This window comes from Zosterops lateralis, assembly GCF_965231275.1.
Source record: "Zosterops lateralis genome assembly, chromosome: 4".
In the NCBI taxonomy this organism is placed as follows: Eukaryota; Metazoa; Chordata; class Aves; order Passeriformes; family Zosteropidae; genus Zosterops; species Zosterops lateralis.
Genome location: NC_139765.1, coordinates 21,408,357 through 21,434,172, shown reverse-complemented (window position 1 = coordinate 21,434,172; position 25,816 = coordinate 21,408,357). Strand labels below are relative to the sequence as shown.

Genomic DNA, 25,816 nt, shown 5'->3' with positions numbered 1-25,816 from the left:
ATATAGAACGTGCTGGTGGCTAAGCCAAACGATTTGGTGATGAGCAGGTACTTTGAGAAAGAAGCAATGTGTATGGGAATAAATTCACATATTTCCATAATTGCTGCCAGACCTCAGGTGTGAAGAAGGGGGAGTATTGTCACAGTGGCTTAAGTTTCTATCTTTCCTTCCAAACATTACAGTCTGTCGACCTTTTCCCTTGTTCCCAGTATAATTCTACTGCAGCTTAAAGGCTGCTAGATTAAAACAACAGCTTCTAGCAAACTTCTGGGGTCATTCAGACTTACACTGTTTAGGTTAGCCATGTAGATCCTTTGTTGTTGGAAAACCTCCTTTCCACATGAAAGCATTGCTTAAGGAATGATTCCTGCATGGTTAAAGTCAGGATGCTCTCCAGCCAGTTTGGAGAGTGGAGAACCGTGCACAGTAATGCCTTGCACTATGGTTATCAGTTTTGGAATTTCCATCTCTACTGTTGCTATCCAGAGTCTTATCCCTTGCTTTTGTGTGCTATGCTGGGGAAGTTGGACTTAAAATCTCAACCTGCTCATAGTACCAGTTGCCACTGCTCTAGTGGTGGCCACTCTAGTGCTGCCACTGCACCACTACTGTTAGCCTGGCACCTGAGGTATATCCAACTGCACCATATACTAAAAGCATCTGAGGTGCTGTTTAGTAAGCTTAGATCTTGATTTATATTACTGTTATAATGTGAATTAACTGTGTACAGTTGGTGAATGGGTTGAGAAGAAATATGTTCCTAACATTTTTTTCTTTATTAAGATATGCAAAAATAGTAATATTGTGTCACTAGTATGTAAGGAACAGAAACTGATGACAGTGTTTTTCATATGCAGAATAACTTTGCCAATTTCCTAGTCTTAGAAGTGTTGTGGAAATAAATTAGGTAGGCTCCTGAATGCTTTACAGAGCTGCTTAGAGTGAGGAAAATGACAGTGTAGAAAGATAAACCCATTCTGTGACAATAAACTGATGCACTGCAGGTGAAGTGATTTGAGCAAAGTTGCCTAATCAAGAAAGTAAAGAGCGGAACTCTGGTTTCCTGAGAGAGTCACTGTCCTGTGCCTTAAACATGTGAAAATACCAATGTCTTTGGCAAGAACTATTGCTTAATATAGTTGTGCCTTAGATGATGAAACCAAGTCCCTAATGATACTTGGCATACATAATTATATTGCGTAAATATTCAGAATTTATGTGTATCTTAAAACAAACAAGGAAAAGTTAATTGACAAATGGAAAACAGACAAAATAAACACATCAAAGTGAAGTTTACAAATACTCTTTGTTGATTTAGAGGCAGTGCTGTGACCACACTGAAGAAAGGAGTGTGTTTTACTTCTCAAAAATGGAAAATAATACTACACTTAAAAGAAGGAAATATGAAAATGCTTGAAAGAATAAATTAATAAATATTTTGGTATTTAAAAGTTGTAGGTTATTGTTCTTTAAGTATATGAAGTTTATCTATGGTCAGGTGTTGCTAACAATCTAGAGAGTGTAGCAGGAAAAGGCCACTGCCATTGAGAAGAAAAATGACCATAAATGAACAGTAAGGAAGCCAGAGTTTCCACTGAATTACTGACACATGTTAACTGGATTTAAAAATTGGAAGTTTTATTGATTGCATCATTTTATATCAGCTTTGACCCATGATGAGGAGGACCAGACACAACATTTGTCTAAACAAAAAGATAGTGCCATGTTGCTGGGCAAATTTGTTAAGTGTACAGGGAGAGAATGAGAGAAACAGCATTGAGGTAAATCAATGTTTGCCGGGTGTCTGGAGGTGATGTAGTTTGATAGAGAACAGATTTTTCAGACATCCTAAAGCTAGATTTTTCAGACATCAAATTTTTCATAGTGCGTTTCTTCCCTTTCTCTTCTCAGTTTAAAAAATGCTGTATTACACATCAGCAGTAAGGATTTCTCAATCTGAAGTTAGTATCAAGAATTCTTTGAAATAATTAATTAGAAAGCATATTTTATTTCATGTGTTTGAATTTTGTTCCTCAGTTTGATCTGTCCCACTATTGGACACTGATATGTTAAGAAAGGCCTAAGTTTTGTTTCTTTTAAGATTTTTTTTCTTTTGTCCTTTACTTCATACTTTAAGTTGCTGTATATGAAAGTAATATAATCTGAGAAAAGATCTTGACATTCTGGTTGAAGTAGTGGAATTCTGAATGTAATACAGAAAGCAGCTGTTTACTCAGTTTATTAAAATGCCTGGAGGCTCTGGTTGAGAGAGGGCTCACTGCATGCTTGCTCAACCACAAGTACACTGAGTGTACCTGAAGGATACATTCTGATTAGGAAGGCTGGTCTAAACCTGTTGCAGTTAGGGACACGAAAAGAACCACACTCACTCTTCAGGTAGAAGCAGGGAAAAGAAGGCAGTTTATTATGCTTTAGGGTTTATATAGTATTTGGGATTTGGTCAAGGATTGGTCAATGAGAGGAGCACCTCTCTGACCCCAGTGGTCATTCCAGAAGTCCATCACCAAGAGGAATGAAAACAATATACATTGTTTTGAGAGACTTCAAAGGAAAATATGTAAACAGTTATCAGAAGGCTAAGGATTAGGGCGACATAAACCAGCAGCAAAACACTGCTTTGTGGCTGGAAGTTTTCTGGTACAGCAATGCTTTAAAAGAGTCAGGTAATGGTTGAGGTTGGAAGGGGCTGCTGGAGGCGACCTGGTCCATCACCCTTGTTCAATCAGGGCCACCTAGAGCTAGTTGCCTAGGATGAAATCCAGATGGCTTTTGAGTATCTTCAAGGATCAAGACTCCACAGTCTCTCTGAGTAATCTGTGCCACAGCTCAGTCACCCTCACAGTAAAAAAGTGTTCCCTGATGTTCAGAGGGACTCCTTTGTTTCAGTTTGTGCATGTTGCTTCTTTTCTTGTCACTGAACACAATCACTGAGAAGGATCTGGCTCTACCATTTTCATACCCTCCCTTCAGATACTTATTCTTGACATGCCTCACTAGTTTTAGCTCCAGGTGGGCTCTGGCTTTCCTGACTGCATTTCTGCATGCTCAGGCAGTGTCTCTGTACTCCTTACCGTCTGCCTGTTCCTGCTTCCTCATTTTCTATGCTTTCTTTTTTGTGTTTGAGTTTTGCCAGGATTTCCATTTCATCTATATAGGCCTGGCATTTTTGCCTGACTCCCTGCTCTTTGGGATGAATGTTTCTTGAGTTTGGAGGAGGTGATCCTTGAGTATCAAGCAGCTTTCTCTGACCCCTCCTTCCCTCCAGGGCTCTGTCCCATGGGGCTGTTTGCAAGCAGGTCCCCAGAGAGACCAGAGTCTGCTGTCCCGAATGCCAGGACTGTGATCTTGTTTTTTTTCCTTTCTCCCTCCTATTGGTGTTGTGAATGCCAGCAGGATCACTGCAACTTCAGGCTGCCTGTGACCTTCATGTCTTTGAGGAGCCCTCCCTTTTTATTAAGTATGAGGTCCAGCACAGAGTGTCTCATTGTTGGCTCCTCTATCACTTGGGTCAGGAATCTATCAGTGCTCTCTGGGAGTGCTCTGGATGCTAATTCCCAGGGATGTTGTCCTTCCTGCAGGTACCATAATGGCTTAAGTCCTCCCCCATGAGGACCAGGCCCTCTGATTGTGAGGTTGCTGCTCCCTGTCTGTAGAGGGCCTTATCCACTTGATTTCCTGGCCAGGTGCCTTGTAGCAGATGTTCACTCACTACAGTGTCACCCATACTGGGCTGCTCTCTAATCTGTGCCTAGAAGCTCTCACTTAGCTCATCATCCATGCCCAGACGAAGCTCTATGCATTCTGATGCTTCTCTCACAAAAAGGTGTCTCCACCTCCAGGTGTTTGTGACATGCCCTTCCCAAAGAGCTTGTATCCCTCCTTTGCAGCATTCTACACATGCAAGCCATCGCATCGTGTCTCCATTCATCCCAGTAAGATTATAACCGTGAAACTGCACATAAATCTTGAATTCCTTGTGTTTACAGTATTGATGTTTATTCATGCAAAAAATAAATTCCCCAATTGAGGGAAAAAAATCAGATGAAAGCACTGTTTTTGCCAGTATAACTGTGACTAGTGTGGCAGCTTCTGATAGCCAAGTGGCATCAATTAGCAGTCACTCTTCACACCATCAACCAACATGGCTGGGGCCTCAGAAATGCTCAACAGAAGAAAGCACTCCTGCCCAAAAGTGCTTAGAAAATACAGACGAGTGTGCTGAAGTGTTTGAAAACTGGTAGTTTGTACTTTACCCTGTTTAAAACTTTTTAGACTATAGTTTTAATCTCTTTACTTTTAATTAATTGTTGTTTGAGTAATGCATACTTATTTGTTGGTGGCTTTGTTTGTTAAAATGCCTTTGGAAAAAATACAATTTGTATTCCCGTGTTGAGATCTACTGAAAGCGGCAACATGGGATGATTCTGAAAAAAGTCACTGTAGTTCTGGGACACAACTGATTTTGTCTGTTAGACTGCATTTTTTTAAAAAAAAAAATTGATATGGTATTTTAAGTATATTTTTATATTCGATTTGAAAGTGCTAAAATAAAATATTACAGTAGTACTTAATGCCATTTTTGTACTATCTAAACAAAAACCTTTAGCCAGATCGAGACAAATCCCACTGCACCTGCCATGTGATGGTAATTTATGAAGATGAAATGCATCTAACATGGCAGGAACTGAGTCATTCATCACAGATAGCAAGAAATGTAAGTCTCTTTATATTTTTGTGTCTTTTCTTTACCTGTATTCACCATGCATCTCTGAGTTTGTGATACAACTGTATTGATCACCATGAACTTGTTCTGTTTGTTCTGTTTTAAGTCAGGTACTAAGATAATTTTTAGGACTTGGTGTCATTGATTAATCAGAACAAAGTGGAATTTCTGGTGGAGGTTTAGTGGCTTGAACACTGGTTTTGCAGCAGGTCAGAGATAACACTATTAAGACAGAAGCATTTTCAAGATCTGTTTGTAATATTGATTTCCATCTTTCTAGTGACAAATTACTCTAATTGTTCTGGTTTTCTCAGACCCATTTTCAAATCCTCATTGCTTCCACCCAAGGAGATTGGTACATGATACGCTAGGATGTTTCCAATTATATAGTCCTGTCAAACGCTAAGCTGGAGCCAACTTCCATGCTTTTTTCTGCTGACTGGACCTTTCATCTGAGTTGACTGCAAATTCCCACTAATAGTAATCAAGCTTGCTGAACTAGGCTGAGCAATGGGAGGACGTGAAACCTGTGCCTCTTGCTTTTAGCTAGCTTCTGTTCCTTTCTCAATATCAAGTTCAAGCTCCTACTTTTTCAAAACCTCCTCCAAACCTGAGTGGGAATGTTTCTGCCAGTTTCACAGGACTTCAAGCAGGGCCCTTAATTAGCTGGATGTTAAATACTGAAGTGAAAAACTTGGCTATTCTTGCTTTATTCTTTCTATGATCTGTCTCCCTCAAATCAAAGCTGCTAATAGTGGGGTGAGGGAGATACTAACCAGTAGAGATGAAGACCTGTCAGAGTCCAGAGTTTGTGGGGGAATACTGGCACGCATGCAGTGATGCTTTGGGATGGCATGGAGTTCTCTGAAGAGATCTCAACATTGATCTACATTAGTGGCATTTGATACCCAAATGAATACGAGTGTAGCAGATAATGTTTTGTGATGAATCTTTTTGCACAAGTCTTTCTTGTTAGAGGGGACTAAAGAGACATGCAGCACCCTAAAAAAAGAAAATGGAATTCAGCAGAGCATGCAATGAGCAGACTTTAACAAATTACATCTTTCTATCTAGCATCTTGACTCTACTGGGCATGTGTGCCTTTGAATGGTAGTATTGGGAACTGCAAAGGGAAAACACTGTTCTTAATAAGAATGTAAAAGCTTTTTTTATAGTGGTATAGAATAAAAAAGGTGTTGCAGGTTTAATTTAACAAAAGCAACAGGAATTTCAGTGGAAAAAGTATTAGAATTGAAATTAAACCAGGTCTGCCAGAACCTCTAAATACTCAGTAATATACTGTATCTTTGTTGTTTTAGTACTGCAGAACCTGTTTTGATGCATCACTATGATGGAAATGAAATCACAGTTTACAAAACTAAAATAGCAGCCATCCATCCGTTTTACTACCAACTTCTGCATCCTCTCTTCTTGCTGCCTTTAACTGAAACAATGGTGCTTTTATGTGTCTTGGCATGTTAATATTTGCAAAGTGTTTTTGAAAGCTGAAGTGCACAAGAAAGGTATAAGTATTCTTGCTTTCATTTAGAACTAATTCTCATTCGATATGTTCTTGTCATGGCTTATACTTTGAAAACTGGGGGGAATTTTGAGCTTATAGATAGGAGAGCTTTTGCTTTAACACTGTGGCTCGGGAGTATCTTTTTGATGCAGGCAAAGATCTGTATTGTAGAAGCTGCTTTGCTAAGGGCTGGCATAGGAGTGTATCTGAGATTGTTACATCAGAATGCAGAATGGGCTGTGCTTGATGTGTTTAATAAATCTTTCTAAACATCACTAGATGTCCAAGGTGCTGTCGTACTTGGGTTTTTTTCTTTTCTCTCCCTACATGTCTGTAGTTAACAGGTAGACTGAAGTTTTGGATTCATCATGGTTATTTATTTCTTAAAAAAATTTGTATGTTCAAATAAAGTAGAGATTCTCTAACCAGACCTGACACAGTTACTGTAAAATTTGTTACCATTGTGAAACTAGAGATGAGAGGAAGAAATTCTACAGAAATCGAATTAGAATGCTGACATGTCTAACTGTCTGTCCCATGTTTGTATTTATATATTAAGCTGAAAATTAGTGAATGCTCTGGATCTATTTGAATATCTTCCTTTTAGGTGAAGATAAGTATGGAATGTTACATAGTCAAAATTCCCATCTGTAAGGTCATTAACTCCTATGAAATTGTTTAGAATAAATGGTGATCTGTAGGCAATTTTCAAGTTGTTCATAATTGGCTAGGAAATGCAGACTGATCTGTTTTTTTTTTTTTTATCTGCATGTACATCTAAAACATTCAGGGGCTGACAAACTGAAATGACTGACTTTAAACAAAGTATAAGTTGATACAGGTCTAATTTCTGTAAATACAATTTAGGATTGCAGTATTAGGCATATTGCAAAACTATTGAGGCTTGCTCCAACTGTGTAGGAATGTATGCATGATGTCTGTCAATTTAAATTTTGGAGCAGGACTTGAATACATGATCCTAAAAAGTTGCAAGAACTGCTTTCTTTGGCTCTGAGTGGTTTTCATTATCACTTAAGTTTTGCCTTCAGTAGTTGTCTTTATTCAAGTGTGTGTTCATTTTGAACTTGGACTGTGGGAAGTTTGCACACTTCAGTCTGTAATGAGTATTCAGAATATTGTCAATGACAATAGTGGTCTTATTTGAGAGTTGATTACTCCCTTGTTGCATTCCTAAATGTGTGGTGGCTGCTGATTGCTGTACTTGGCTGTTTAGTCTACAGATATATATTTCCCTGTTTTAGCCACTTGTTTTCCTTACCTTTGAATTTTGTGAGCACCTTTTGAACAAGCATAGTTTCTTCATTAGATGTTTGCGCCATGGTAAGCACAAGATCTGTGGGTCTTTGACTGTGGCCTGGCAACCATAGTCTGTGGTGCTGAGCATAGTGCTCTGTAATTAAAGCATACACAGTTGGATAAGACTGGCAGAGCTCATTAAAAACACAATACTAAAAGAAGTTTACTGAGTATACCTTTAAATCGGACCCTGGACTGTACCTTAACCTATGAAAGGATTTTTCTGTTTGCCATTCATAACTATAGGGACTCCACCCTTCAGACAGTAGCGGTAGTATGTCACTGACCTCCCAGGCCCTGGCAGGGGTCTTCTGGGTGCCGTCTTCTTCCCTGTGAGTAGTCTTCTATCCCAGGGGCACAGGCACTCTGGTACAGTGATCAGCTCCATGTGAGAGGTTGCCAAGGCAACTGAGCCTGTCAGCTCCTCAGGCTCTCACTGCAGGGGCAGTGTGTCTAGGCAGGTCTGTCTTCAGGCGGTGCAGGAGTAAGAACAGGAGTCGGTCTCATCTTCTGAAGCCTTCTTTATTGCCCAGAACCAGCGACTCAAAAGACCTCAAATCTTTCCGGAGCCGGGGTTATATAGAAACGCAGGGGGGCAGGGGTTTACCACAAGAACCAATAGGAACAAGGATTGAAAAAACCACCAATTGGGGAGAGGATCCAAAATGAACCAATCAAGGGAGGAGAAAACCAGGAAGTAACGTGACAGCAAGCCAAGAGCAAAACATTTGCATACAGCCAAAGGCTCATGGGGCTTTACAGCTCACCGCTCACCATGAGCACCAAGGGAGTCTGTCTCTCAGAGAGACTTCCCTGGGGGATGAGTCAACTGCGTTAGGGGCTACCAGTCCTCCATGGAAGCACTGCTTCCTCTGTGGTGCCCTCAGAGGCCTCCACAACAGCTACAGCTACAATATTAACACAAAGGTGGAGGTACTAAAAGCAAAGAGGGACAATGCAGAAACGAGTCTGTAATCCTCTGGGATAATGGGCTTAAGCCACATATCCCTGTGATTTATCCACTTGCTTTATATGCTATCTTGGACAGAAAGCTTTGTCACTGAAGAGATTTGATAATAGCCTGTTCAGCATGATTGTAATCTCTTGAATTCATGTAATAAACCAAATAATTTTGCACCACTTATGGGTTTAGTCATCCTTGCTGTATGCATTTCACCTCTGATTTCACTTTCAATAGCTTAGATCAAGCTAGATAAGGACTTCCTGCTCACTTAGCTCTGTTCCATGGTGGTACTATATAGAAAGGTTTTTCATTTTGTGCTTTGATATAATGGGACTTTACTAAGATACACATGTACTGTACCTGCCATATGTGTTATATGTAGTTGGCATATGTGAATATAGGTTGGTAAAACTTGCAACTTTTTATATTTTTGACAAATATTGCAACCAGTAAGGGCCTCTATTAAGGTAAGCAATCTAAAGCAAAAGAAAAACATTTAGAAATTTCTTTACTTTCCAATTTTACTGCAGCAGCAGATTTACAGTAGTAAAGGATGCAGTAGTAGAATCTATAAAGGATGGAAGTGAGTTTTGGATCTTAGACACCCAGCTCATTCCAAGAGACGTGCGCTCAAGTAGCTGAGGAAAATGTATGTGGAAGAAAGGTTACATGCTGGAGCATGGAACCACAAGATTGTAGTGTTGTTTTTGAGGTGGAAAATCTGTCTGAGAGGAATTTTTCTAGAAAGGAATTTATACTGGAAAGAAGTACAAATGGCACTTTTCCCTTGCTTTTTCTCTAACTGTGCATTTTCTCAATATGGTAAAACATTGCCTTTGTTTTAAAATCCCTAACCTTGTGCTGAAAAAGGTTGTTCTAGTGCTAGTCTTTTATGTCCTCTAAACTGAGTTGACTTCCCTGCTGTGACTTCAATAATGCATGATTTCTTAAGTTCAGAGGATTTGATGTGTTTAGGGTGAATTTGTGACTTGCTGTTAGATGGTTAAAAGGAAAATAGCTATAATGGTTTGGATGCAAAGCTGCTTCCCCAGCTTCTCGCATCCCGCCCGCTACCATGCAGAAGCATCTGTCTCTCATCTCCTCTTTGCCTTGTGCTATGTGTGAGTGCGTTTTCACAAACATTTTATGAACAGAGATCTTTGAAAAGCCTCTAAGACAAACCAACAGTGGTGAGAAAGGCAAGTACTTCTGTCTTACTAGATAGCTACTTGTGCAATAGTGGGTGATGATATGGCAAATAAAAATATTTCTGTAGTAAATGTTACTACAGCAAATGAACCTGTCTTCTCTAGCTCTTATGAAATACAGCATCTCTCCATTTTTAACTATTACTTACAACTTAAAAATAATGCAGGGAATTTTGACTGATATTCCTTATGTAAGTTAGAAGATGCTTTTCTTTTTATATTGTTTCATGAATGTGTTCTGCCTTTAAACTATATGAGTGCCAGGTAAAGAACGACATTTTTCAGTTGAAGATTTTCACTGTGTTGTGCTTTATTTTTAAAATGGCATACTTTTTATATTTGCAGATAGAAATGATGACTGAAGTATTTGCCATACTGGTGGGCAGAAATTCGTAGTAATTTAGGAGTTGTTTTCTAAATGTGCAGGATAAATGTATTGCTTTATTATTTGGAATATGTGTGTGGTGCTTTCAACTTGGGAGGATAAAGGTGCGTAAATCCCTGATTTTAATTTTTTTATGTGAACTTGCTGCAGTGATTTCACTTGTTCCTTACTCCACTGACACAAGGAGGTTTTTTAGATAACACACCTGGAAAGAATGAAATAGCATGTTTTGAAAACACTCCCAAATCTTTTGTAAGTAATGCTACAGAGAATGGCAGCAATGTCAAACCAAATATTTTTTCTTGTTCACTGTGTGTCCCTTTGCACTGATATGGCAGAAGTATATTATTATTCTGTCTGTATTTCAGATCAGCTCTTTGCTTGCTTGTGCAGTTGTACTTTGAGTTGGAAAGAGGTATTATGTAAATTTAATCACACAAAAACAACCCAACAAAAGAAAATTAGAGCAATAAAACTCATACTTTTTTAGATAGCTGAGATATTTATTTATTGTGAGTACTTTGTCCGCTCCTTGTGGAGGTACTTTCTGTGCAGGAACGCCCCATGTATTCCAGTCACAACAGGCAGTAGAGCTTTTGGCCGCAGAACTCCAGTGGTACCAAAAGTGGTCCAAATAGACTCAAACCCCAAGCATTCATGTACCTGGCTAGGAGATGTCACTTTCAGATTTAAAGGACTTGATTTACAAATCCATCCAAGCTCCCTGTAATTGAATGAAATATCTCTGCCTTGCTTCAGTGACAGGCTTACAATATTCTTTAGGGTACAAATAATTTCTGTAAAAGGAAATCTTGTCATCCTACCAAAGCCTGGGGAGAACATTTTATGGACTTCTCTAAAGTGCTGTAGTTACTAGTTTGGTTTAACTGACCTCACACTTCTATGTTAAAAAAAATAAAGTTATCTGAAGGTTTGGCCAAATACATGTGATTCAACTTTGATTGAGGAGGAGATAGGCAGGTTTCCTCATTTATTTAGGATTTTTATTCTTTGCATATGTGCTTTACTGTTGTATTGCTGTAATGCAACAAATTTTGCTTTTATGAATTTATTTTGATACAGGGTTTTCTGCTTCTATAGTTGGAATATTGAAGCTGACTATTGTCCATGATCTATTTCCCTTTCTATTGTCCATCTTTAAAACAACAGCATGACAATAAATTGTGCAGTGTTTTGTTTTCCCCCTAGGGGTAGTTTCAGAGATTAGTAGGACACTGAAATAGTAGGAGAAAGCATCTGGAAGGTAAGACTTTCCAGATGGATATCCTGTTGAGATATAATAGAGGACATGCTTTGTATTTTTGTTTTGTTTTGCTGTTTAGGAGTGTAGGGTGTAAAAATTTTGCTCTGCATTTCTTAGTACTTTCATTTTTTATGGTTTTCTTTTTTCTGTGGTTCCCTCCCCCCAAAATAATGTGATGTTTGCTAATGCTAGAAAAACCAGATTATCTGGCCTGATGATTCAGACTGTAGAATTCCAAAATGCCAACAGGTATTCCTGGTTACAGGAATTTTAGAGTCCATAAATAAAGGTTAAGCTTCTCTAATGCTAAGATTTTCATCTTTATTTTTAAGATTGTGAGTCAAAGAAAGTCCTGCATTTTATGGTTTGATCACTGATGGGTTTGTCTTGTATTGTCAGTTGTGTTTCCTGTTTTTTTCCCCAGGTACTTCTGTAGGAAGCTAATTGAGTGTTATTGGCTAAAAGGACAGACCATTCAGAAAGCAATGCACAAATGTCCAGCTGGCCTAGAGAAAATACTTAAAGAGCATCAAAATCAAAAACTCTGGAAACTTAAAGGATTGGAGGGATAGCTGTACCTGTACTGAGGTTAGTAGTAGCAAATACTCAATGGCACAAATGATCACAGTTTTTCAAAGAAGCTTAAGACTATGGTAGCACATTTTATTAGTAGCTCTTTGAATAAAGTAGGTCAGTTGGAATAAGAAAAGACTTCACATTTCTCAATAAAACAAAAGGTAACTATATCCAGCAGATATTGGGAGAATGGCAGCCAGCTAAAAGTTTCAAATTAACTTCCCTAGCAAGATAAATGCTGTATGCTACATGAAATTCCTCTTTCCTACCATCCTTCTAAAATTCCTTTTTGCTTTCTGGCTGGCCCAGACTTAGTATTACCAGTAAAAGAACATTATCATCCCACATGATGACCTAAAATGAAAGGAAAAGCACAGTTAATGTTTCAGTAAGAGTTCTTAAAATCCATTTATTGAGATTTAAATGAACCTGTCCTATATCTGGAAAGAAGCAAATTCTTTTTCCCTGCAAGCCTTACCCTTTATTCTGTAACCTAAGCATTAGCCTGATATTTTTCTGAACAAAGTAAAAATCAATAACTGAACTTGGACATTCGGCTCCCTTGATAGTTACATAGTCTACTGTTACTCTCTTGCATTGGAGCATTAAGTTGCAACACGGGTCCTTTTCTGGTCATGATAAAAAATCCTTTATAATTTCGTGTGAGTTTTCTCAGATATTTTGTGATAATGGGTCACTTCATATGGGTGGTTTTTTTTTTGTTTTTTTTTTTTGTTTTTTTTTTTTTTTTTTAAATTTAAATATTTTTTAATATGCATGAGTAATCTTTATAGGAGCATGAGAGAAATGAGAGGAGGAGGAGAAAAAAGGAAGACTACAAGACTGGCCGAATCCCAAAGCAAGTAAGATTTGAATGTTCTGTATTTGGGGTAGGCATCTGATTAGAGCTACCCTCAGCTGATACCTGCGGAGTATGTGATCAGCTGTAAGCATCCCTGAAATTCACTGTGGAAGCAGAGATCATGGTCACTATCAGGTTCAGAAGATCAGTACTACTCTCTGTTACACTCAAGAGGTGTATTAGTAGGTAAGCTGCACTAAGGCATATTTCTGTGGAATTCCCTTCAGATCCACAAGAACTACTTCCTAGCACTGTTAAAAACTTCATAGTGGATTGAAAACCATGCAAGTTACTCCGGGAGCTTTTCATTTTCATTCAGTGGTTTGTTGTGGGAGTCTTTTCCCAGTCTATCCTTGAAGCATACATGTGTTTTAGTTGTATCTGTGAGATGTTTTTCTTAGGAATGACAATGGATCTCTAATGGAGAATGTTATAAATGAGTCTTGGATTCGGATGAAAAAAAAAAGACATTTGTTTATTTAACTGTAACTGACCACTGGGAGTGGAAACCCAGGATAAGCCCAGGTTCCTCTCAGCAAGCCAGAAACCCAAAAACAGTGTGACATCACACTGGGCACTCCTTGAGACCCTCAAGGTTCCGAGGAAGAACCTTCCCCACTCTCTGACAGTCCCTTTTGTCCTCTTTGGTTCCTCCTGATTGGTGCATTTTGGCTCGTCCTGCTGATTGGTTAGTTGTCAGGACTCTGGTCTTTAACAAGAGTCACTCCTGACCAATCGTTTCCCAAGGGTGTTGAGTGATTGGTCTGTCACATCCACCAGTCAGGGTTCAGGGTGATGTAACTTGTGTGAACGAGATCTTTTCCCCCTTTCCCTGTTACACAGCCCTTTACACCCTTAAAGTGTCACAGCAACTTACAACCTCTGCATCAATCAAACTTCTCTAGAACAGGAACTCCTCTTGAAACATTTTATAACAATTCCCCTTTCTATAATTTTGAAACAGATACAACTAACAACAAGCAATTTTAGGAATCCCTCTTGAAACATTTTATAACAGAGAATTTTTACATTTTCCTGAAAATTGATCTTCTTCTGCTCTAAACAATTGCACTGTTTGTGTTCTAAAAGTTTGTATTTAGTTTCATCTGCAGGTGAATGGAAAATACTAAGTTGGTTTTCTCGGGGTTTAATCTGGTTGTTTCCTCACCCGAGATTCCAAGGCTGGCTGGTGGTTCGTGTGGGCACGAAGGGAGTGATTTTCCCTCTGGACCTCTGAAGGATTTAGGGTCTGCTGTCTGACTCTGTGTCTCTGTGTTCTGTGCTGAGCTCGGTGCTCGGTGTTCGGCGCGAGAATGATGAGGAGTCTCAAGGTCTTGCTTTTCTGGTTTCTCGCGTTGTTTATTAGTTCTTATCTTACAATTCTCTGTGTCCGGCCATGGTGTTCACAGCAGCTCGGACACAAGGCGACTCCCCTGTGTCCGGCCATGGTGTTCTCAGCAGCTCGGACACAAGGCGACTCCCCCCTGTGATGGGAGGTCGCTACCTCTTATACAGATAACTACGTACCCATTGTTTACAATTCTATGCCAATGTCTATCACCTATACTAACAGGGTCGTGTGTACTTTGATCCAATCCACTGAAACTATTTTGTGCCCACGTCACTGCAGAAGATGGATGCCAAGGGAGAAGAAGAAGAACCCAGGGCACCGCCCTAAAATCACCATCTTGTCCCTTTGCATCTACATTCTAAAAATCCATAACTACAAAATCTTCTGCACAGTGATAACTACACTACTCTCAGTAACACCTTTGTGACTTGCAATTCTTCTCTCTGTTGGATGTTTTTCTCATGGACCAAAATCAAAGCCTGTGTCTTCCTGGGCTCTGTGCCAGGCAAATCCCCCTGCACAGACCCCAGACCCTCTTTTTTGGGTCCCAGGCCTCTCTACCGAGGTCTGTGACTTCCCAGGGTGCCCAGAGGGATGCCCTGGACTCCAACAGGTTTATGTTTTATGTTTAAAACTTCAGAGAGCTGATGAATAAATGAGTTTGTTTTATATATGCAGTAACTCCTGGACCAAGCCAAAATTACTCTTTAACATGTATTTTGTGCTCATGTGTTGTGTGCTAGAGCCATTCCATTTATTACCTCTGTTATGAGAGATAGTTCCCTAACTTACAGAACAAGGATTGCTTTACATCGTTCTATTCAATTTGCAAACACAAACAAGGAGTGGGGTAGATTAATTGCTTCTCCTTAAAAGCTTCATTCTAAAAGAAGCTGAAAACCTCAGTGACTGCAAATACTGCATTTTTTGCCTTTTTTTAATTCTTCTTTTCACCTCATAGAGGCTTAAAAAATATTTACTTAGTCCAGACTTGGAAATTCAAGAACAGACTGCTGCATTAGCATGTTTGGCCATGTTTTGCTGTCTTTTGTCAAGAATTGTTTTTCTGTTAATTGGAGCTGTTGCTGTCCATGCCAAAATAATAGTGATTTTTACATGCAGACTCAGGATACCAGGCAGTAATTAGCCACAAGTTCAGTGGTCCACTCCCTGGTGTATTGGTAAAGGTTCACGACTAAAGTACTGCCTTCATCTCATGGATTCTGTTTCAAGTTGATATTAAAAGCTGGAGATAATTCCTGACAGTAGTTCCCTTGTAAGTGAGTATTAGAACCAAGAACTGTAGCTTAAAGAAGGGTGGTCTGTTGGGGTGACAGCTGGCCTGGACATTGAGTGTGTAAATATTCCTTACGTTCCTAAATGGGAACTTGTAAAGGATTTTTGTAAAACACAAAAGAAAGGTTTTAAAAGTTTAGTTAAGGGTGCATTTTTCATCTACTCATAGTAAAAGTTTCATAAAGTTAATAGCTGGTGCTGTCAAATTTTAGACTGTAAATTTTGTGATCCTGCTTGGTTGGCTGAAGTGTTGTCCTCTTGGATAAACTGTCCTTACTAATTTCCGCAAAATACCAGGACTACTGTGGGGAAGAAAGCAACAGTTTGCAGATACATTTTCATGCCCAGTGGGTGACAAAGTGAAGTGATTACTACAGCTTCCTGAAAGGTGATTGTAGTTAGGTGGGAGTTGGTCTCTTTCTTCGGGCATCACCTGACAGAATGAGAGGACACAGTCTTAAGCTGCACCAAGGGAAATATAGGTTGGGTATTAGGAAAAAGTTTTTTACAGAAAGGGTAATAAAGTGTTGGAATGGTCTACCTGGGGAGGTGGTGGATTCGCCATCTCTGGATGTGTTTAAGAGAAGGCTAGATAGGGCACTTGGTGCCATGGTTTAGTTGAGGTTAGGGTTGGGTTGGACTTGATGATCTTGGATGTCTTTTCCAACCTAGTGATTCTGTGATTACTGCCTTCTTACTCTTCAGATTATATTATTTTAAGATCATGGCCAGAATGCCTTTATGATGATTTCAGGCTCTTTAAAACCAGAGATCCTTCTGTCAAGACTGGTATCAGTGCACATCAAGAAAGTGATAGATATAACACCCTTGGGCATACTTGACCTCTGCTGGCATACGAGTAGAGATTTGTAAAAAAAACACTAACATTTTTATGAGTTTGGTATGAATAGTAATGTGTGCGTTTGTAAGCACTACCTGGACCAAGCACAGCAGTTAAAAGCGCAAAAACAATCTATTTGCGTGCATACTATTGTCTTGAGATTTGCTTTGGAAGCTCTTGCTGATTTCATTAGAAAAAAAATCTTTTCCTTTTAGAGACATTTAAATTTTCTTTGTTTTCTTGTTCTTGATCTTTGTAATCAATTCAGCTGTTTGTGAACTCTCGAGCAGCCATAGTATGCAAGCCAAAAATCTGGCAGACAAGGGCTTGCTTTGTTGAGTAACTTACTTTTGTAAATTTTGTGTCACTCAAGATTTTTAACTAAGCTTTGGACTTTTTGTACTGTCAGTCCCTGTCATGTATGACCATTCTTGATGGTAGTACATCTGTGTAACGAAGTCCTCAAGAGCCTTTCTAGAATTTTGTGCCTTTATCCTACCTTGGTTGAAGAAAGGGTTTTTGTTTGTACTTTTTGGCTCTTGGGTGTGTTACTGTACATTTACAGCCCCTTTTCTTGGCATCTTGTGAGGTATTCTATATGTTGTGGTTCCTAATGGTGTGGAATAAAGGCACTATCAAAATCAGCACTATCTCTTTCAGATGGCTAGCTGATACCCACGAATGTATGTTTTATTCCTGACTGTTGTTATCTACGATGTTGTTTTTTTAAAATTTCTAGTGGCTGGGGGAAACTTATTTTTTTGGGGGAGGGTATACCATGACAAGCTCAAAGACAAGAAAACAGTATTGGAGCTGTGTTTACCCCACTGCAAGGACCTGCCAGATCCCCTGCTGGGACCTGGAGGCAGCAGCAGAGGTGGCTTTGGGGGACTCTGTGAGAGTCCTGTGTCCAGTTGCAAGGAAGCTGCCTTGCAAATTGGGCTGTGAACTGACACTAAGCAAGTCTTTTGCAGGCAAGAAAGCTGCTGTGTTCTCCCAAGCTGGAATAGAGATTTTGAAGAAATTGCTTCCATTTTCTGACCTAGTTACAGTTAATTGTGATAATTTTGCCTGGAAGTGACTGGTGCAGGGATCAGTGTGAGGTGGCCACGTTATCATCTGAGAGATGTTTCCTTGTAGGCTGCAGGGTGTATAAAATGTTTATGGTGACTTCTGCGTTTGACTCTTTCTTAAAAATTCTTTAGAAATTTTTACCTTTCCAGAACACAATACCCATTGCTGTAGATAGTAAGGTTTTTTTGCTGAATGTCTTTACACATTGCAGTAGTTCCAGCATGTACTTTCTTAAAGTTTTTTTAGTTTATTCCTTTGGAAATATAGGCACAGATGGTGGAGCAATATAACTGTAGCAATTATTTTTTCCTTTAGGCATTGCAAGAGAGGGCTCAGGTTGAGCTGTGGGGCTAAAAGCAGCTTCAGGATCTCTATTCCCTCACATTTCATGTTATGTGACTATTACCCACCTGCATGTTGAAGGAAAAAATATGTGCTTCTCAGCTTTGTATAGCAACTCTGTTTCTCTCCAGGCTCCCACACAGGGGTCGCTACTTCAGAGATGATGTGAGTCAGTGTTACCGACACCTGAGATCCCAAGTTTGTGGCTGACAGTCTGTGCCAGAAATGTACTGGTAAAAACTGCTGTTGAAAAAAGAAATCAATGTCAAGCTATGTGAGAGGAAAATTTAGTTCAATGAAAGAGGATAATCAGTGTTGAAATTTCTTGCATGTTATTCTCTGTTTTGTGAGGTTTTTGGTGGTTTTTTTATTAATATGTACTGAAATTTATACAAAATAGAAAGAAAAAATGACTCTGCCCCTGGAGTTTATGCTGAGTTTAGCATGGTTAAGTTCTCATCTTTTTTTTTTTTTTTATTATTTTGGTGCTACTAAAGAAAAAATAATGAAACAATAAACGTAGGTATTTAGGAATCCAGTAGCAACAGAGGTACTGCATCTGAACTGTTGAACTGTCAAGTTGCTCAATGATGTGTCACATTAAATAATGTGAGAGACCAGAAAATTAAAACCAAAGCACTTTAAGACATGTCAGAATTAAAGTTGCCTGCAAGGCTGCTGGTTAAACATGTTGTGCAGGCATTTCCTGGAGGAGATAGTAAGCAGATATTTTACCTTACAGTACAACTTGATTTGACAGCTTGGAACTTTAATCAACATATTGTTCTGAAGAACATTTTGATCTAATCAACTCCTATGGTACTTGACAGTCAGAAATGTAATTATTTATTTTTTTGTTCTTTGTTTGGGGCATTTGAGTGGCTGTGTCTCTTATCCGTGTCTTTTCCTAAAACATCTTGAGACACCTGAAAGATTGGCATGTTGGTTGACCTCACTGGTTGGACTGCACGTTGTGTGAGAAGTGATGATACAAACACTTGTTGCTCAGTGATTCATGGCAGGAAATGCATAAACCTCAACCAGCACCAATGAAATTACACAAATTCATGGGTCTGTTATAGTAGGAGAATTTCTCTTTCTATTTGTTATCCTGAGCCATTTAAATGAAATGTAAGTGCGCAGAATATATTACTAACACTGGGAAGAACTGAGTAACCATCACGGTAATTTGTACATAATTTTTTTTTTCCTTCTATAAGAGGTACATAAACCTTGTTCACTACGAGATTTAAGTATTTTTTTTCTTTGGTGATAGTGGTGATGGGGTCAATGGAAAGAGGAATGGAATGGAAGTGGTAAAATGAAAGGCAAGGTAGCTCTTAAAGAAGGGCTGAAGTTTGTCATCATCTTGATCTACAGGACTGCACTGAAGAGCTGAGCTGATCTGCAGTATTAAATGCACTGTAACATTTTGAGTTATACTGGGGGAGGCATGGTTAGCAGTGGGAGTGCATTTAGAGAGAAAGAGTTGATTTACACTTGTTCCCTGTATAAAGACTGCAAAGCTGAAGTGCACAGGTTGGAAAAAGTAGGCCCTGCAGCTCCAAAAGAATTCAAGTTCTTTGGGGTCTGTATACCAGGGCTTTCTGTCAGCTGTGCCAGTGTCTTAAGCATATGATACCAAAAAGTGAGCTTTGCCAGCGTTTGCCCATTCATAAGAATCCGTAGGCATCGTGCCATCTTTTTTTTTTTTTTTTTTGAGCCATCCTAGCTGGAATTATTAGCAGTTTTTGACAGTGTTTCTTGTAATAAGAGAAAGCACCAAAAGGTTTTAGCTTTACTTCCTGGAGCTCCTTTAATCTCCAGCAGGCTGGTACGGAATTAGTATCATCATTCCTTCCAGTTTGCCAATTTACTGGTGGGTGATAACTGTGTTTAGTGAATGATGAACACTATAAATCATGGGGTTTTTTACTGCCCCTAACTCTCTCAGTGGACAGCTGCCAACTTCGTCTATCCTCAAAGTAAGCCAAGAGAATATGTAAGCTTTAAAATGAGCCTCCATGTAAGTGCTGTAAAAGAACTTGTTTCTCTTAAAATAAGAAGTACAAAAGCCCATAGAGTTGTAAAAAAAATTGTGCTAGTAATAAACTTATTTTGGACGATGACAAAATTCTTACTGTCTGAAACTCTAATACTGCCACACTGACAATATGAAATTTAGTCTGACTTGACTGAGTTGCGTGATCTATCCCCTCTTCAGAGATGAGCAAAAAACAAGAAGTGGATTTCTAAGATACTTTAAAAAAAGTCTTATTAATTTGCCTTACATTAATAAATTTGTTTGCAACAGATAAGTCAACCTTATCATTTTAGTTGAGCAAGTCAGTAGTAACACTGATTCTTTTAAGCCCTTATGACTTCCTGAATATAAACACAGAAATGCTGTTTTTTAAAAAAAGGAGAAAGAAACTATATACCAAAGTTTCATATTATATTTTCATATACTTACTATGGCCCACATTTGACTGTGCTTCCTGAAAGCTGGATTTCATGGTGTGAGGGGCATACATACCTCAATTCCCTTTATTGTCTCAAAGATTCAATCCAATGTCTTTACTAATAGTGGAATTTCAAAATCCTGTGTCCTGGCACTAGTGCCTCTGACCAGCCACTGGGTTTAGCTAAGTTTGCATACTTTGATTATTTTCTCTTTTAGAAATACACGTCCAATGGTGCATAGAACGTCATCTAAAACAGTTTTAAGAGTAGAACAAAAATAGAAGGCAAAAAGAAGCTTTAGAGTAGTGTATTTTCTACAAGCTCATTTATTCTTTCTAAGCATCATGTCTAGATAAACTTTATCTACTAAGCTGTATGGATGCTTCTGTCAATCTGGTGAGACTCCTGCAAGAGCTTCCTCAAAACTGTCTAGTCTACCCTTCCTTCTGCAAGGCTGTGTAGAAATCGTCATGGGAGTGTTGATTGTCTTGTACTCCCAGGTCTCTAATTTCCAAATCTTAAGACTCGCTTAATGTTTTTCATAGATGCATCAAATAATTTGGGTTGAAAGGAACTTCAGGAAATTACCTAGTTCCACCTCTTGCTCATGGTACAACTTACATTAAGCCAGTTAGATCAGCTTTTTTTGCTAATTAACTATTGAGTTAAGACATTATTAGACTTTAGGGACCTTTTTACGGCAAAATCCCTGTAAACTCCTAAAACACATCTTACAAATGTTTTGCTTTTCTTCTGTTGTATTTTATGAGCCTTTTAATGTTCTCTCCTTTCAAGCAATACTTTCCTGTGTGTAGCAATGGAAATACATGCTTTTGTCTAATGACTTTTTCTAGGTTGCAGGCAGTTGGAACCATAGCTGCTTTTCTCTGCCAGTGTGGAGAAACAGGAGAGTGGGAGGAGAGACTCAGGGTGGAAAATGAAACAGAAAAGGGAGATGGGAGATATGGACCTCATGTTCAGTATCACTGCAGTGTGTTAGAGTCCCATTTCAAAATGTGTTTGTGAGAATCACACTCAATGGTCTTTGCTGGCAGTGTGCAAAGAGCCAGTAAGATTAGAGATTTGGACATGCAGTACCACAGCTTGAAGAGAGTAACTCCAGCAGTGAGGGAAGGAGAAGTGCTGCCAGCTATGGGACACTTGGCAGTACTCTAAGAAGGTGGATTTTTTTTGTTGTTGGGGAATGAAAGTTGCCTATAATTTTAAGTGTCTATGAGGTAGTTGGCCTGATCACTTAGTGTACTTAGCTTCAGTACTGGTGCCTGTTTTATGAGCACTAAAACTTGGTTGTGCTTTAGAGGAAACTAAGCAAGATGTTGTACTATTTCAGTTATTAGACAAAACAAACTTGACAGTGTTCATGGGAAAGACATTGCTTCCACAGAAGCTTAAAAGGAAAACCAAGGAACTTGGCTTATCTTGTGTACCATTGAAGTGATGTTTGTCAGTGAAATACTTTCAGAATTGGATCAACTAAGCTGAAGGGAAATTATTACCTGTATATACATAGTATTCTGTGAAGCTTTATAGTAAAATAAACAGAATGGAAATAATTGCTAGTCTTGGAGCAATATGTGACACCTAAAGGGAGAGTTTAACTGGTATTGTAGATGTGATTGTGGCAGGAGCAAAAGATGGGAAACTAAGGCAGTAGTTCTGGGAATCCTTTTGATGTATATGGATTCTTAAAGTAGTATTCCATTTGTTTAAACAAAACAAAAAAAAGGTGGTTTTTTGCTCTGTTGCTCTGTGCAACCTCCCTTCTCTCAGGGGCCAGGAGACATGAAATATTGATGCAATGGGAGATACTTCTGTAGCATTTTTGACAGAGTACCGTGGGGTAGGTCCTTTCATCCCTTTTATATCTGATGTGACTTCTAAAAATCTGTTCTTCAGCAAGCCAAGTTGAGTTCCCTTAGGAAGTGGAAACTTCATCAAGTACTGGTGGTCATTCTGTTAAATACTCTAATTCAGGAGATAAAAAGGGAAGCTGGAGCTTTGTGGAAGAAGGCCTATGTCTGATTTTGAAAAGGCAAAGTTAGGAGTTAGGCTGCTTCAAAAAGCAAAAATAATCCCTGACACTCCTTTCTTCTGTCTCTGGCTGCCTTTCTCATTCCAGGGAGTGACAGTCTTACAGCAGGGCTTTGAGTATCTTTCGCAACTTTAGGCAAGGACTGTAGCCTTATGATACGTGTAGATACATATTTAAATGAAAATCTAAGATTTGCAGAAGGCAATAAACCTTGTGTCCATTTGCCTTGCAGATGCTCTTATCCACAGTTGGTGAGTGGGTGAGTGTATTTGTTACTGGCAGAGCCTTTCAAATCTATGATATACAATTGTATCAAAGAAAGTGATATTGTAATCCAACTTTCTAGAATGTTTCCCAGTACTAAAAAATTTAAAAGAAATGCATTTGGTTAAGGCTGGAGATTTTACCAAGATTGATTTCCCTGTCTGGGAGTTGGCACAGTTGTGACTGTTATTAGATATTCGTTTTACTGATGGTGCAGTACACTGTTCTTTCAGTCCCTGCAATTATTTATCCTGATCCCTTTATGTGAAAAATTTTGATCTGCCTCTCTGTCTTGCCTTGTCTTAGCAGTTCATGATGTAACCTTTTTCATTCAGATCAAAGATAACTTTCTGGAGCTTTCATTTTTAGATATTTTTATATATGTATTTATTATTTTCATATTCAGTGTTCAATTAATTTTGGGAATGTGCAGTGATCCTTGTTTTCAGGATGAGCTGTTATTCTTCCCTCCTACCTCACACCTCCAGTATGTATGACTTGTGACTAAGCTTCCATTTCTGCCCTCTCATCTTTGAAGCTGGCAACCTTATCTTTTCTTCATCCTATGCATATGTACATAGCTGCAATGTGCCTATGCTGTAGAAGCTGTTTACCACAACTTCTTTCAGGGAAAATTATTTATATAGATGATATATAATGCCAAAGAATTGTCTCATAAACCAGAATATCCTATCTTGTATACCTGTCAAATATGATTGTCTGCAGATAATCAGGCAGTCACATATTGAAATTCTTTTTCATTAACGTGAAGATTTTATGTTTATTCTTTGATGCAGGAGAGCATCAGAGTATTTGAAATGATAAAACTTAACTCTGTCTTGTACAGACAGAAATGGCTAGGAATTATTTTATTATGTTGTTTTACTATGCCATAGGTATCAAAAGCAAGGGGGAATTTGAACTTTTGATCTGTGACATCTTGGTGAGTTTGTTTTTTTTGTCATATGAGTAGACATAGCAGTCAGCAAGTAGATTGGCTTTTTCTGACCTACTCCTAGAAGAGGAAAATCTAGAGGACAATCTGTAATTCTGCCTAATTTAGAATTTGAGAACTGCCTAGGCAAATGGTGGTTTGTACCTTGGAATACTTATGTGCTTTCGTAAATGGTCTTATGTTGTGGTCTTGGCTACTCTGCTGTGTTACTATTCCTTATCCTATTGTAAAAGATTAATTGTGTTTTGGTCTAAGTAACAGTTCACTTGAGCTTACTGTCCTGTTAGTAAAGGCAGTATTGATGTCAAAGCTTGTTACAGAATTTTCTTTTGATAGTGCTTTATTCCACATGAATATGACTATTAATTCTTTGTCAGTGCATCCAAGTCAGCCCAGGGTGACCTTTTCCCTTCTCTTCCTCGCAAAAACATGCCTTCATTATAGAAGGGCTGGAGACTGCTGGGGAGAGGAATTTGGTCTTTTTCTGGTAATACTCTGAAGGTCTGAATTCAGTGGAACAGGAAGAGCAGAAAGCAATATAAATGTCTTTCCTCAGCTGCAGATGAATTTTTGAAGAACAACTTTTGTGCATAGCAATTGAGGGATGCACCCTTAATAAAGTGTCCCCTCTGGAGATGTATATAAACCATGTTTTTATTGGAATATTGATAGGAGAATGGTACTAGCACTGCTAAAATTTTGGGAGAGTTTTCAGCCTACGTTTTATGTATTACTCAAAATCTTTACTGTGAGGCACTGAAGCAGGTTGCCCGGATAAGTTGTGGATGCTCCATCCTTGGTAGTGTTTAAGGCCAGGATGGATGGGGCTCTGAGCAACCCGGTGTAGCGGAAAGTGTCCCTGCACATGGCAGGGGATTGGAACTAGATGATCTCCATCGTCCCTTCCAGCCCATACTCTCTCATGATTCTGTGATGTATAACAGATATATCTTAACAGAAGCTGGTTTAGATGGAGAGGATTCTTTTGGAAGAATGGTGTTACATGACTCCTTAAATAAGTCAGATTCAAATGTGTCTTGTGCAACAAAAATTTTCAGAAGTGTGAGGCAGTCTGAGGCCTGCCTTCCATACATGGGAGATCTGTGTTTAAACTGAGGAGATACCTTTGCTTCTTTCACTGATTGCTTAAGCCATGACCTGACAGCACTGGATAGCAAGTGCCTGAGCCCCAGCTCCTTTCTTCAGGGGAGATACTAAAGCAGTCATGACAGCTAAGTCACCAAGAGCAGTCAGTGCTCCTGATATGACCTTTCATGCCTAGGCTAATACCGTCTGAACTAGAGTAGTGCTCAGACTAATGTTGTCTTAAGTTCCTGCTGAAACATCTTCACTGAAGATACAGGCCCCAGACAGTAGACTTACTCCCAGTGGCTTTCAGAAGGAATTTAATTCCCAATTTATGTCTGTGCATTTGAAAATCCCACCTTCCTTCAATCTTAAAAGTTCCGTGCTTCATCGATTAAGTTTTTCTAAACTATTGAGTTTAATTAAAAAACATGATAAATCACTAAAATAGAAGTTCTTTAAGACAAGGAAGGAGGATAATGAGTAATCAAATAGGCAAGTGTGGTTCCAGTAGTTGGAAATAAGGTATATTTGAAAGATATTAGTTGTCCTTTGTATTACTCTAGAGGAAGAAAAATCAAAGTTGTTGGAAGGCAAATTTGGTTAAATCCATATTCTTGCCCTCTGCTCCAGTAATTGACATTGCATATGAATCTCAAAGCCATAGGTGTATTTGAGAGAAATACAGGATTCATTTGTCACCTAGACTCCATATTGTGAGGCTTGAAATCTCTCTGAGAAAAAAGAAGATGCAACTGGAGGTGTCACTGTGGTGCTATGCCTTTAATTATGTGCATATGCTTGCAAACTTACATACATATAAACAGATAAAACTGAATTATGTACAGTCTTTCACATCCAAGCCAACATGTGAGGACATAATTTGTCTCTTCTGACTTCATATGGAAATTTGCTGGGCAGAGCCAGGGAATCTGAAACCCATATAAGTAATTGTGTGTGTGAAATTATGCAAAGCTATGGCAGATAAAAGCCACGGTTAGGAGGTGTGATTGCAGCTTCTGTGAATAAACAAACCCAGATTTAGTGAGTGTAGGAACAAGCAGAGGGTGGTCTGCAGCTTTTATCAGCAATGGCACTGACTAGTCCTGGGCACCTGATTCTTGTGTACTTGGCCACTGAAACGTGAATGCGCATATACCCCAGTGCTTGTCAGATGCGTTCTATAGCCATGTTGCATCTGTTTGCAGGATTGTTCAGGACTCTTGCAACCAATGGAGATTTTTGGTGC

At 38.9% G+C, this 25,816-nt stretch overlaps 1 protein-coding gene and 1 long non-coding RNA gene across 5 annotated transcripts in view; one reads left to right on the top strand and one right to left on the bottom strand.

Moving 5' to 3' along the window:
* Positions 1 to 25,816, top strand: part of LARGE1 (LARGE xylosyl- and glucuronyltransferase 1) — a 306,219-nt gene that overhangs the window by 6,537 nt on the left and 273,866 nt on the right. For 2 of the 4 annotated variants that reach the window (XM_083859501.1, XM_083859498.1), the window contains exons 2-3: positions 11,829 to 11,992; positions 12,775 to 12,843. The exons of 1 other annotated variant lie outside the window; for it this stretch is intronic. The gene's annotated coding sequence lies outside the window, so the exon portion shown is untranslated. Of the gene's footprint in view, positions 1 to 11,828; positions 11,993 to 12,598; positions 12,844 to 25,816 lie in introns of those variants that run through there. One more of the 4 variants, XM_083859499.1, reaches the window with a different exon arrangement.
* Positions 2,518 to 8,152, bottom strand: LOC310908054. Its single transcript, XR_014589770.1, has 3 exons — positions 7,871 to 8,152; positions 7,546 to 7,677; positions 2,518 to 5,746 (listed from the first exon to the last, which is right to left on the bottom strand). It is a non-coding gene; the product is annotated as an uncharacterized lncRNA (long non-coding RNA).